The following is a 14,771-nucleotide window of genomic DNA, read 5'->3' as shown; positions in this document are numbered from 1 at the left end:
AGGTGGGGTGATATATGTAAACTAGGGAATGAGAGAAGGAAGGTGATAAAGAGGGGGGCGCAGTGCGGGGCACTACTCTGCTGGAGTGTAGGGGGAGCAGCATTGAGATAGGAGAATAGGAAGGGGGAGGGAGAATGAAAGGGAGAAGTGGGGGAGGAAAGTAATAGAATTTAAAACAACTTTAAACCCAACAATAGTGATTTGCTCCTACTTGTCGCACAGGGACTGAAAGGCAATTGTATGTGTCTCACCTCACTTCCTCCTTCCTCTGTGGCAGTGCACACACATCCAGCCACTCTTTCCACCGAAAGCAGCCCCCCCTCAAAAGAAAGCCTGAGGAAAGATGAGAAGTAGAACTGATGCCAGCTGGGGAGGGGGAAAGGGATGTACTAAAAGGAATGACAGGATTGCCCATTGGAAATAATGGGAGAGGCTTGAAGGCTCATTTGAGAAAATGGGAGCCAGGAATGCCAATTTACTTGCCTAGGCTCCATTGAAATGCATTACAACACAAAAAAAGTGCAAGAGTCCAATAGCGAAGCTGTGGCTCATGAAAGCTCATACCCTACCACAAATTTTGTTAGTCTTATAGGTGCTACTGGACTCTTGCTTTTTTCTACTGCTACAGACAAACAGCTGCCCATCTTGATCTATCAACACAGGCCCCAAAGTGGAATGTCAGTCCCTGGGAGAAGAATCAGTGGACTGGGACTGGAATGGCAGTGGGTGTGGAATGACAGGGGGTGTCATTCCAGTCCCAGAGCCCTGACCCTATTCCCAGGAGCAGTCATTCCACTCTTTGACTTGTCATTCCAGTCCCTGAGCACAGATTCTATTCCTGGGGGCTGTCATTCCACTCTGGGGCTGTCATTCCAGTCCAAGAAAACTTCAGCTACTCCCAGGGGCTGTCATTCCATTGTGGTGCCTGTAATTCCACTCTAAGAATGCTTCTCTACTCCCAGGGGCTGTCATTCCACTGTGCAACCTGTCATTCCTTCCCAGAGTACAGATTCTGCTCTGAGGGGCTGTCATTGCACTCTGGGAGTTGTCATTCCAGTCCCAGAACACTTCTGTTCCTCCCAGGGTCTGTCATTCCAGTCTGGTGCCTGTCATTCCAGTCCCAGAACGCTGCTTCTACTCCCAGGGGCTGTCATTGCACTGCACTCTGGGGGCTGTCCTTCCAGTCCCAGAGCACTGAGCCTATTCCACGGACTGTCATTCCACTCCGAAACCAGTCTTTCTGGTCCTGGAGCACAAACTCTACAGCCAGGGACTGTCATTGCACTCGGGGGGCTGTCATTCCACTCCCAGAGTATTCCATCTGGTCCCAGAGACCTTTATGGAAAATCCATTCCACATTTTCTTTGCAACTTTTTTTGTGTTGTGATGCATTTCAATGGAGCCCAGGCAAGTAAATTGGCATCCCTGGCTCCCATTATCTCCAATGGGCCTTCAAGCCTCTCCTATTATTTCCAATGGGCAATCCCCCTGTCATTCCTTTTAGTACATGGCAGGGATGGGGGGGAAGGTAAGAAAGAAAAGAGGGAGGAAGGGGAACAAAAGGTCAGATGGGAGCTTGCTGCTCCCCAGCCAGCTAGAGGGTCTCTTGCTCCTGGAAGCTTCGGCCAAGGCTTAAATTGAGAGAGAGGAGGAGGAGGAGGAAAAAGGCAGAGAGAGAAATGTCCCCGCTGATGGGGATGAACTCAAAGCTCCTCAGGCGCTGGCTGAGCAGGAAGACAAGGCTGCCCTTCTGCACTCCAGAAGAAATACCTTGCTCCAAGAGAGGAGAATTCCTGCACGAGTGCACGGGAGCGCGCACACTGCAGGGAACTCCAGCCAGCCGGCATGGTGCCTCCTTCAGAGTTTAGCGCCTGAGGTGGGGGATGGCTCTGCCTCAATTGAAGAGCTGGCCCTGTGAACATGTGCCAGATTCGGCACCTGGGTAACAAAAAAAATTGAAAGCATGCATACTGGGTGAGGGATGCGCTTTTGGGTAGCAGTGTGTGTGAACAAGATCTGGGGATACAGGTGGATGCAAAGCTAAATATGCAGGGCTGGCGCCACTGTTGAGGCCATGAGGGGGCTGTGGGGCTGGAGGGGGTGCCGGAGGGGGCCCTGGGGGAGGGAGGCGTGCGTCCCGCACCACCGCCGGCCAGCCTCGTGCTGCTGCCGGCCAACCCCGCACCGCTGCCAGCCAGCCCTGCGCCGTCGCTGCTGCCCGCCCCCAGGCGGGCACAGCAGACACGGGCCAGGAACGACAGGCGGCCAGGGCAGCATGCGGTGCGCGGGTGGCCTCCTCGCTCCGCCCCAGCCACCTACCGGTGGCACTGCATGATGATGTCATCATGTGATGATGTCATCACGCAGTCCGGAGCCGTGTGCGCAGAGCCAGAAACCCTGGGGCTGGGGCTGTAAATATGAGCAGTCAGTGTGGCGCAGCAGCAAAAAAGGCGAACGAATCTTGGGGTGTATCAACAAAAGTATAACATCCAAATCACAGGATGTCATTGTCCTCACTTGGAGTATTGTGTGCAGTTCTGGAAGCCACATTTCAAAAAGGATGTGGACAAATTGAGGCAGATGCGGAGGAGAGCCTGGAGACCAAGCCCTGCAAGGAAATAGGGAGGGACTTGGGGATGTTCAGTTTGGAGGAGGTTGAGGGGAGACATGATAACTTCCTTTAAATATTTAAAAGGCTGTCACTTAGGGTAGGGAAAGGAGCTGTTCCTGTTGGCAACAGAGGATAGGGCTGGAAATAATGGGTTTAAACTACAGGAGAGAAGGTACCAGCTGGACATTAGGAAACTCTTCTTCATGTTAACCAGCTGCTTAGGGATGTGGTGGGTTCCCTCTCCTTGGCAGTCTTGTTTGTTTGTTTATTCCCTCCTTTTCTCCCCAGTGGGGACCTGTAATGGCTTATGTTATTTTCTTCTCTTCCCTTTGATCCTCATAGGCTGAGAAGGTGTGACTTGGGGCCAGCATACCTGAAGAACCCCTTACTCCCACCCATCCATTATAGTCATGTTTAGAAGCCCTGGCTTGGGTACCCTCCCCATTTGATGTTAGACAGATGGAAACCCAAAAAAGGACATCCTCAGTTGGGGTGTTGATACCTTGGAACTCCCTCCCCAGGAAGACTGTCTGTCTCCCACTATCATTGTCCTCCACCAGTAGGTTAAGACTTCTCTGTTTGGCTTGGTGTATGCTTAGACAGGGCTTTTTTTTCTGGGAAAAGAGGTGGTGGAACTCAGAGGGTTGCCCTCGGAGAAAATGGTCACATGGCTGGTGGCCCCGCCCCCTGATCTCCAGACAGAGGGGAGTTTAGATTGCCCTCCGCGCTGCTAAGTGGTGCAGAGGGCAATCTAAACTCCCCTCTGTCTGGAGATCAGGGGGCGGGGCCACCAGCCATGTGACCATTTTCAAGAGGTTTCAGAACTCCGTTCCCCCGCGTTCCCCCTGAAAAAATGCCCTGTGCTTAGACATGTTTTAAATAAATTAAATTTTAAGAAAGGAGAGACTAGTCAGAAGGAACCTTAAAGGAAGAATTAAGAGAATCATGTCCTTCCAGAATGCCTGGAAACTATTTTTAAAAAACTACACTAATTGAGGCTCAGATGGAATGCTTGCCTTAAATCGGGAAAGGTACCACTGAGTCTAAAAGGATGCTTCCATGGATCACATAAAAGTCAACAATATTTTCATTCAAAAAGGGAAAGGCTTGCTCAATTGAGGTGCAAAAAAAGGAGCACAGGTTCTGGCAAGTTGCCAACAAGGGGAGTGTGGCAGAGCAGACCCACTGACTTGCAGGCACTTCTTTGCTTTGCCCTGCAGCAAATATGGGTACCAGTGGCAGTCCAAATCTCCATCTGGCAATGTGCCACTCTCCTGAGTCTCTGTACTCTCAAAGGGGGTTTCACTCTTGCTTTGAGTATTCCACTGCCACCACCTGGCCTATATAAGGAATTGCCCATTGAGAAGACCAGGACCTCCAGCTCTCCAACATTTGCTTAGTATGATCCAGAGGAGTTAGCCGTGTTAGTCTGTAGTAGCAAAATCAAAAAGAGTCCAGTAACACCTTTAAGACTAACCAATTTTATTGTAGCATAAGCTTTCGAGAATCACGTTCTCTTTGTCAGATGCATGGAGGGCAGAAGGAAACTGGTCAAATATAGAGGAGGAGAGGGGAGGGGAGGAGGAGAGGGGGGATGTAAACAACTCCTTTGATATGGAGATGCAAACAGCTCCTTTTGATGTGGGGATCAGTTTGCTTGTGTAAAGGTTCAAAGGAGTTTGCCGTGTTAGTCTGTAGTAGCAAAATCAAAAAGAGTTCAGCAGCACCACCAAGACCATACAATTCCTCTGCAGCACAAGCCTTCGATAACCACAGTCCTCCCCACCAGATGCATCTGACAAAGAGAACTGTGGTCCTCGAAAGCCCACGCCAGGTGCCACTGGACTCCCCCTGACCCCGCCTCTGTAAAGGAAATCTGTTACCTGTGATAATGTGATAACCATTCATAGTCCCTATTCAGTCCCAGCTTGACAGAGTCAAATTTGCATATGAATTCCAATTCAGCAGCTTCCCGTTGGATTTTGTTTTTGAAAGGTTTCTGTTGAACTACAGCGACCTTTAAGTCTTCAATGGAATGTCCTGGTAGACTGAAGTGTTCTCCCACTGGTTTCTGGACGTTGCCATTTCTAATGTCAGATTTGTGTCCATTTATTCTTTTGCGTAGAGGTTGGCTGGTTTGTCCAATGTACAGAGCAGAAGGACATTGTTGGCACATGAGGGCATATATCAGATTGGAGGATGAGCAGCTGTAAGAGCCAGAGACAGTGTAGTTGATGCCATTGGGTCCTGTAATTGTATTCCCTGGGTAGATATAGGGGCAGAGCTGGCATCTGGGTCTGTTGCAGGGCCTGGTACCTGTGCTGGTGACTCTGCTGGCCGATTCATTATTGTAAGTGAGAAGTCGCTTAAGGTTGGGGGGCTGTCTGTAGGCAAGGAAAGGTCTTCCACCCAGGGCTTCTGAGAGAGAGGTATCATTTTCCAGGATGGGTTGTAGCTCACTGATGATACGTTGGGTGGGTTTGAGCTGGGAGCTATAGGTGACAACTAGGGATGTGCGTTTCGGCATTCAGAATGCCGAAAGAATGCCGAAATAAAAGTGTTTCGGCTTCTTTCGGGGAATGCCGAAACGTTTCGGGGAATGCCGAAACGTTTCGGGTAGCCGAAAGAAAAAAGCCGAAACGTTTCGGGATTCTTTCGGCTTTCTTTCGGCTTTTCAATGGGAAAATGCCTCCGTCTTCCCGGACGTCTGGGGGAGGCATTTTCCCACCGAATAAGCCCAAAATTGGTGGGGACCTTCCTCTAACCTTTCTCTAACAACCACCCAAGTTTCAGACAGATTGGACTTTGGGGGGCCATGCTATGGCCCCCAAAAGCAGGTCCCCCCATCCTCCCATAAGAAAGCGAAGGAGCAGCATATTGTTAGCATGCTGCTGCTAATCTTTCTTCATTATTTCCTATGGGGAAAAAATGAAGAAGCAGGCTTCCTTTGCCAGGGGTGGCATTTTGCATGCAAAATGCCCCCTCACCCTCAGGGGCCCTTCTCCCACCCCTCCTCCCACCCCCCACCAAGGCTCAGCCTGCTCCCACTTGGGGGGGCCATTTCATGGCCTCCCCAAGTAGGTGCTCTAATCTCTACCACTGAAAGCTGGGGGAGGCTTGTGTTGCCAGGGGTGGCATTTTGCATACAAAATGCCCCCCAGCCCTCTGGGGCCCTTCTCTCACCCTTCCTCCCACCCCCCACCAAGGCTCAGACTGCTCCCACTTGGGGGGGCCATTTCATGGCCTCCCCAAGTAGGTCCTCTCAGCCCCTAAAGTCCACCCCTTACAGCCCCACACAAACCCAATTCCCCCCCAGCTGCCACACGCAGACCCAAATCCCCACATTAGCCCCTCACAGACCCAAATCCACCCCCACCTGCCCCACACCCATAACCCCAGGAACAGGCTGGCAAAGGCCAGCCCTCTCCCTTTGTTCCCTATGCTGGGAACTTCTAAACTCTCTTTCCCTGGGCAATTCTGCACAGCCCAGGGGTGCCACAATGGTGGGCACACTTCTGAGTGCCAGCTGGTCCCTGTGAAAGAGCACCTGAACCACAGACACCCTCCCTCAAATTCCCCCACCACCTACAGAGATGGCTGGCCAGCCAGCCCCATTGTTCCCTATGATGGGAACCAACTGCACAACAAAGAATAAAACAAGAACAACACAAAATAAAGTTTTAAATTTTTTTTCTCCCTTCCAAAGTACAAGTAGGCAAAGCATTATGACACATTACACCAGCAGTCCCCCACACAGAAAAATAACACAACTCACTTAACATCAGAGAATCACAAAGCATGATTCCTGTCAAAAACACTTTATTTCTTGAACAGCTTTAGGTTACACAGCAGGGGGGAACACCAAAGGGCATGGCAGCACTATCTTACACAAAAATAACACAACTCACTTAACATCAGAGAATCACAAAAACACAATTCCTGGCAAAAACACTTTATTTCTTGAACAGCTTTAGGTTACACAGCAGGGGGGAACACCAAAGGGCATGGCAGCACTATCTTACACAAAAATAACACAACACACTTAACACTAGAGAATCACAAAAACACAATTCCTGGCAAAAACACTTTATTTCTTGAACAGCTTTAGGTTACACAGTAGGAGGACACAACAGGGCATGATAGCAATGTACTACAAAAAATGATACAACCCACTTCACTGTTTTTGACAGCAATTGTGTTTGTGTGATTCTCTGATGTGAAGTGAGTTGTGTTATTTTTGTGTAGTACACTGCTTTCCTGCTCTGTGGTGCCTTCCTACTGTGTAACCTAACGCAGTTACAGAAATAAAGTGCTTTTGACAGCAATTTTTTGGGGTGATTCTTTAATGTGAAGTGAGTTGTGTTATTTTTGTGTAAGATACTGCTTCCATGCCCTTTGGTGTTCCCCCCCTGCTGTGTAGCCTAAAGCTGTTCAAGAAATAAAGTGTTTTTGACAGGAATTGTGCTTTTGTGATTCTCTGATGTTAAGTGAGTTGTGTTATTTTTGTGTAAGATAGTGCTGCCATGCCCTTTGGTGTTCCCCCCTGCTGTGTAACCTAAAGCTGTTCAAGAAATAAAGTGTTTTTGACAGGAATCGTGTTTTGTGATTCTCTGATGTTAAGTGAGTTGTGTTATTTTTGTGTAAGATAGTGCTGCCATGCCCTTTGGTGTTCCCCCCTGCTGTGTAACCTAAAGCTGTTCAAGAAATAAAGTGTTTTTGACAGGAATCGTGTTTTGTGATTCTCTGATGTTAAGTGAGTTTTGTTTTAATTTTTCTGTGTGGGGGACTGCTGGTGTAATGTGTCATAATGCTTTGCCTACTTGTACTTTGGAAGGGAGAAAATAATTTTTTTAAAACTTTATTTTGTGTTGTTCTTGTTTTATTCTTTGTTGTGCAGTTGGTTCCCATCATAGGGAACAATGGGGCTGGCTGGCCAGCCATCTCTGTAGGTGGTGGGGGAATTTGAGGGAGGGTGTCTGTGGTTCAGGTGCTCTTTCACAGGGACCAGCTGGCACTCAGAAGTGTGCCCACCATTGTGGCACCCCTGGGCTGTGCAGAATTGCCCAGGGAAAGAGAGTTTAGAAGTTCCCAGCATAGGGAACAAAGGGAGAGGGCTGGCCTTTGCCAGCCTGTTCCTGGGGTTATGGGTGTGGGGCAGGTGGGGGTGGATTTGGGTCTGTGAGGGGCTAATGTGGGGATTTGGGTCTGTGTGTGGCAGCTGGGGGGGAATTGGGTTTGTGTGGGGCTGTAAGGGGTGGACTTTAGGGGCTGAGAGGACCTACTTGGGGAGGCCATGAAATGGCCCCCCCAAGTAGGAGCAGTCTGAGCCTTGGTGGGGGGTGGGAGGAAGGGTGGGAGAAGGGCCCCAGAGGGCTGGGGGGCATTTTGCATGCAAAATGCCACCCCTGGCAAGACAAGCCTCTCCCAGCTGTCAGTGGTAGAGATGAGAGCAGAGTACCTACTTGGGGAGGCCATGAAATGCCCCCCCCCAAGTGGGAGCAGGCTGAGCCTTGGTGGGGGGTGGGAGGAGGGGTGGGAGAAGGGCCCCAGAGGGTTGGGGGGCATTTTGCATGCAAAATGCCACCCCTGGCAACACAAGCCTCCCCCAGCTTTCAGTGGTAGAGATTAGAGCACCTACTTGGGGAGGCCATGAAATGGCCCCCCCAAGTGGGAGCAGGCTGAGCCTTGGTGGGGGGTGGGAGGAGGGGTGGGAGAAGGGCCCCTGAGGGCTTGGGGGCATTTTGCATGCAAAATGCCACCCCTGGCAAAGGAAGCTTGCCTCTTCATTTTTCCCCCATAGGAAATAATGAAGAAAGATTAGCAGCAGCATGCTAACAATATGCTGCTCCTTCGCTTTCTTATGGGATGATGGGGGGACCTGCTTTGGGGGGCCATAACATGGCCCCCCAAAGTTCAATCTGTCTGAAACTTGGGTGGTTGTTAGAGAAGGGTTAGAGGAAGGTCCCCACCAATTTTGGGCTTATTCGGTGGGAAAATGCCTCCTCCAGGCGTCCTGGAAGACGGAGGCATTTTCCCTTAGAAAAAAGCTGAAAGAATGCCGAAATAATGCCTAAAGAATCCCGAAAGCCGAAAGCCGAAAGAGATTCTTGTTTCGGCTTTCGGCTTTAACGATAGAGAATCTTCTTTCGGCTTTCTACTTTCGGCTATAGCCGAAAATTTTTGGCTTGCACACCCCTAGTGACAACCAGCGGTGTTCTGTTGTTAGTTCCTTTAGGTTTGTCCTGGAGCAGGCTGTTTCTGGGTACTAGTCTGACCCTGTTGATTTGTTTCCTCACTTCATTTGGTGGGTACTGTAGCCCCAAAAATGCTTGTTGTAAATCTCTTAAGTGTGAGTCTCAGTCGAGAGCATTGGAGCAGATATGGTTGTAATGTAAGGCTTGGCTGTAGACTATAGACCGAGTGATATGTTTAGGGTGGTGGCTGGAGGCATGTAGATATGAGTATCGGTCTGTTGGTTTCTGGTATAAGGTGGTATTTATCCATCCATTATGTAGTTGTACAGTGGTGTCCAGGAAGTGTACCTGTTGTGTAGAGTGGTCCAGGCTTAGGTTGATAGTAGGGTGAAAGTTGTTGAAGTCCTGATGAAATCTCTCAAGGGCTTCCTTCCCATGGGTCCAAATGATGAAGATGTCATCCAGGAATCTTAAGTATAGTAGTGGTTCTAACACGGCAAACTCCTTTGAACCTTTACACAAGCAAACTGATCCCCACACCAAAAGGAGCTGTCTGTATCTCCATATCAAAGGAGTTGTTTACATCCCCCCTCTCCTCCTCCCCTCCCCCCTCTCCTCCTCTATATTTGACCAGTTTCCTTCTGCCCTCCATGCATCTGACGAAGAGAACGTGATTCTCGAAAGCTTATGCTACAATAAAATTGGTTAGTCTTAAAGGTGCTACTGGACTCTTTTTGATTTTGCTTAGTATGGGGACTGCTTACTGCGCTTGTGCACCACTGAGGGATTTGCAGTTTGCCAATACACTACACCCTTCTGATGCCCATTTAAATAGCATGTTTGAGAGCCCGAAGTCTATGTGGAACAGAGGACAGCTACTAGCATTAAAAATTATAAAGCATTTATTAAAAAGATGTTCACATGCATACTCTCAGCACAGCAGCAAGGATTACAAAGAAAGGTGTAAACATGCAATTCCTTTGTCCCTTACCCTGTAAATGCTGCAGCTGATCTTATCCTAAGTCAAGTTCTTTAACTTGGAAGTTACAGGGTGTTAATAGCTTCCCATTACCTTGGAGTCTTAGGGCAGGCCTGCAGTCCTTCATATGGCAATGGATGCCACCAGCAGGAGCCCAGGTCTCAGATCTCCTGCTGAGAAGGAATCAGCCAGAGAGACTGACTCCCTTTTAATTTTATTAACTCTACTGGCCCACCCCAGAGGAGAGGGGGGGGGTCAAAGAAACTATTCCTGAAATCTACAGGAAGAGACTTTCTAGCACTTTAAACCTCCCAAATCTCTGTTCCCTGTGGTGTCATTCTCTCTAGCCAGAGGTGGGAGCTGGCCATTCCATTGTCTTCAGCCCAGGAGGCTATTAGCATCTGAAAAGTCTGGCTAGGTATGGGGTGGACCACCTTCAGTTCTCCCCCACTCATGTTGGATCTTGTCTCAAAGAAAGAGAAACAAGTTAAAACTATATTTGAAAGTTCTGGAACAGTCCAAAGCCCCAAAGTATAATACATTTCTCCAGAGTGAGAAAAAAAAACATTTTTGGAGTGAATTGCTAAAAACATTAAAACATTTTAAAAAACATTTTTAAAAGAATTTTGTGAAATGTATCAGGAGCAGGAAACTGACTAGGTAGGCCATTTGGCCTCAGGATGACAAAGTAGTTTGTCACCTGATTGAAGCGTCCTCTGGGGCACATACAGGGAGAGGTGGTCCCACAGATACGTTGGTCCCTGTCCGCATAGGTACTAAAACCATGAATCTGGTTCGGTACTCCCTTGGCATCAATGCAGCTGGCGCAATACCGGTGCTATATGTGCACTACTAGGCACCCGGTGATGACACGTGCCACTGCATTTTGAACCAGCTGCAACCGCCGGATCAGACTCAAGGGAACCCCGCATAGAGTGTGTTACAGTAGTCTATCCTAGAGGTGACCGTTGCCTGGATCACTGTCGTTAAGTCATGGGCAGAAAGATAAGGGGCAAGCTGCCTGGTCTGTTGAAGATGGAAGAAAGCAGGATATTTAATTCCCATGTACAGCATTTTCATGCTGCATCTTTTAGAAGAGAATCCCAGTCCTGTTTTAGCAGCTTCTCTATAAGTAGTTCTCATTCCATGAACCTAATTTGTTCGTTTCCATGTCCACAGTTTTGTTCCACCTTGACCAACAGCACTCTTGGGCTGCTGATTTAGTGAAGACTGGAAGATCCTCTGTATTAGAAGATGACTATGGCTTTCCAGATCAGTGTTTTTTTTTTTTTTTTTTTTTTTTTTTTTTTTAAATAAACTTTTTATTAACTTTAAAAAAACAACATACAATGCGTAAACAGGAAAACAAATTACACAATATTAAAGTCAACTATAATACAAGAAAAAACAGATAGCTTATAATATACTACCAGTTTTCAAATATAATATTAACAAAGGAAAAAGAAAATTTGCTTAGAGAATTGCAATATACCTAAGCAGAGAGGGAGGTTCTTTACAGTTTGTATGAAACCAAACATATTGCTCAGAAACACCATGAGACAAACAATAAGTGCTTTGGAGGGTGTATATCATTGGTTAATAAGTAGTCAAAGAAAGGGAGCCATTTTGTCATAAAATCAGTTTCTTTTGGAAAATGCTGAGATATATAAATAGAATCATAAACTTTCTCTTGGATATAATAATCCCAGACTCTGGAAAACCAACTGTCGATAGATGGGATCTTGGGGGACTTCCAGTTAGCTGCCAAAAGGGATTTTCCGACCATTAGGAGGTCATTAATTAATTCTTTCCTAATGCTTGGGATATCTATGTTGTCCCATTGATTTAGAAAAATTAGCTTAATATCAAAGGGTATTTCATAACCTGTTATTTCTTTTATATTCTTTAAAATCTCTATCCAATAGTTTTTAACTAGGGGACAATTCCACCAGCAATGATTGAAAGAACCTATCAAATTACATCTTTTCCAACAATAAGGTGACTGAGTTTGTGAAAATAATGAGAGTCTCTTTGGTGTTAAATAACATCTGTGGATAATTTTATAAGCTTGAATTCTGTTGTTTATTATGCGAGAATCTCTTATATTAGAAGACCAAATTTTTTCCCATTGGGCTGGGGGAATTACAGATCCACAATCGGTTTGCCAGTCTAGCTGATATTTCTGAGGTTTTAATTCAAAGGTATTAAGAAGCAAATTATAAAGTTTGGATATCAAACCTTTTTGTGTCCAATCTGTTTGATTTAAGAGCTGTTCAAATTCTGTCATAGGGTTACTAAGGATTTGTTTAATTCCAATTTGATACATCATGTGAGAAAGTTGAAGATAAGTAAACCATTGCATTTTTTGTTGTAATTTATGTTCTAAGTCTTGTTTACCTAAAAAACCTGTACTTGTGGATATATCAATTAAACGAGTTAAATTCTGTTGTTGCCAGAAAGACATAAAAGAATTAGATTGGCCTGGGGGAAACCATGTTTGTCCTAAAAAGGATGAAAACCGGGATAATTTTGGCAAAATCTTTTTTTTGTATTGAGACCATATGCTCAGTATATCCACTAAAAAAGGATTATTTATCAATTTGCATAAATGATCATTTTTAACATTCCATATTAAATTCTGTATTACAAGAGGTGCATAATTAGGATGTATCGTTGTAACCCAATTCAAAGAAGTTGGGGTTCGTAAAATCTGGACTACATTCAATAACCTGGTAGCTACTTGGTATGTGTTAAGGTCTGGGTAATTAAAACCCCCTTTCCCATATTTCAGTCGGAGTGTGGTAAAAGCAATTCTCTGTTTTTTATAGTTCCATAAAAATTTATTTAACAAACTTTGCCAATTTTTCATCGTTTTCTGCGGGATCTTGAGTGGAATTGCTCTCATAAGAAATAAAAGTTTTGGCAGAATAAATGTTTTAATTATATGATACCTTTCAAACCAAGAGAGATTTAATTTGTTCCATTTGCCTAAGTTCAATTTTATTTGTTCTATAACTGCATTATGGTTTAGTTTAAACAGTTGCTTCAAATCTGTAGAGATATTAATGCCCAAATATTTTATGTATTTAGAGACCCAACGATAATTACAGATTTTTTTTAGATGGGTAATTGAATCTTTTTGAATATAGACTGGGAGCAATTGAGATTTCATTTGGTTAATTGTTAACCCTGAAATATTACTGAATTTTGTTAGTGTCTCCTGTAGGGGAATAATCGATTTAATTGGATTTACCAAATAGAGCAATAGGTCATCAGCAAAAAGGCTTAATTTAAAGTTGTAAATTTTGGTGGTAATCCCTTGTATTTGGGTGTCATTCCTAACAGTCTCTGCTAAGGGTTCCATAGCCAAAATAAATAAAATGGGGGAAAGTGGGCAACCTTGTCTCGTACCTCTCTGAATGGCAATTTTATTTGAAAAAAAACCATTGATTTTAATTTGAGCTGTATTTTGTGAGTAAATCGTGCCTATCATTCTTAGAAATTTATCACCAAAACACATATGTTTTAACACTGATTTAAGATATTGGATCTCAATGGAATCAAAAGCTTTTTCAATGTCGAGAGAAATAAAAGCAGACTCTATATTATTTGTTTGGCAGTATGAGATTAAGTTTAGAGTTTTGTAAATATTGTTAGTCAGGTCTCTAGATGGAATAAAACCAGATTGGTCCTGGTGAATATAGTGGGAAATGAATGAATTTATCCTTTTAGTTAGAACCATAGTGAAGATTTTATAATCTTGGTTTAAAAGGGATATGGGTCTATAAGACCCCGGGTTGGTAACATCTCTGCCCTGTTTTGGTATTACAGTAATTGAAGCATTTGTCCAAGAAGGAGGCATCTTACCACATTCTAAAACTTCATTACAAACTTCAGTTAAAGGTTTGCTTATAAGCATGATAAATTTTTTGTAATATTCTGATGGAAATCCATCAGGACCTGGCGATTTATTATTTGGCAATGATTTTATTGCTTCTGATATTTCCTGTTGAGTAATTGGGCTATCTAAAAGAGATTGATGCTTAGTGTCCAGTTTTTTTAAATTTGCTAGTGACTGTAAAAATTGCAAAATAGACTTCTGATTTGGTTTTTTGGATGTATATAACTGAGTATAGTAATCCTCAAAAACATTCAAAATCTCTTTTGTTGTGGTGTGAGCTACTCCCTTAGTGTCGATTATTTTCTTAATGCACCTTTGTGTCTCTTTGTCTTTGATCTTGTGGGACAAAAGTCTAGAAAATTTGGGTGAATTGAACCAGTAATTTATTTTAACGTATTGTAGCTTTTTTTGGATTTTATTGATATCTAATGATTCAAGTAATTTACGTTGAGATAGTAATTTTTTATAAATTTTTTTACTGCATGTTCTTTTATGGGTAGCTTCTAACATTTTTATATTCTCTTGGAGTTCCTGTTTAAGGATATTTCTTTGTTTATTAATATGTGCTGAAAGAGATATTAAATGTCCCCTTGTAACAACTTTCACTGTATCCCAAAGTATGCTTGGTGAAATGTTTTCTGTTTTATTATCAATGATAGCTAATTCTATAATCTTGTTAATTTCTGTGACTGTTGTTTGATTGGTAATTAAGGACTTATTGAATGACCAAAATTTTGGTTTGAAAAAATTTGGACTGATTTGTAATGAACATTTGACCCATGCATGATCTGACAAGGTAATATTACCTAATTCAGAGCTGACTATATTGTCTGTAATTGAATCAGAAACTAATAAATAATCAATTCTAGTGTAAATGTTGTATTTTGAAGAAAAATAGGTAAAATCTTTTTCATTTTTGTGTTGATACCTCCAAATATCAACCAGGTTATTGTTCTCTAAAAGGCGTGCTAGACCGGAGTAGTCATTCTTATATTTAGATGTCTTCTGTTTGGGTCTAGATCTATCTAGTTTATAATTTATTATATAATTTAAATCTCCCCCTAAAATCTGAATGCCTTCACTAAA

General features: G+C 44.4%; 1 protein-coding gene across 4 annotated transcripts in view; it reads left to right on the top strand.

Annotated features, from left to right (window-relative positions):
* Positions 1–14,771, top strand: part of SCUBE1 (signal peptide, CUB domain and EGF like domain containing 1) — a 441,848-nt gene that overhangs the window by 39,165 nt on the left and 387,912 nt on the right. The gene's annotated exons all lie outside the window — the stretch shown is intronic.

Source organism: Eublepharis macularius, chromosome 16 (genome assembly GCF_028583425.1).
Source record: "Eublepharis macularius isolate TG4126 chromosome 16, MPM_Emac_v1.0, whole genome shotgun sequence".
NCBI lineage: Eukaryota > Metazoa > Chordata > Lepidosauria > Squamata > Eublepharidae > Eublepharis > Eublepharis macularius.
Note: the sequence above shows the minus strand (reverse complement) of the source record. Positions and strands in the feature narration are given on the sequence as shown.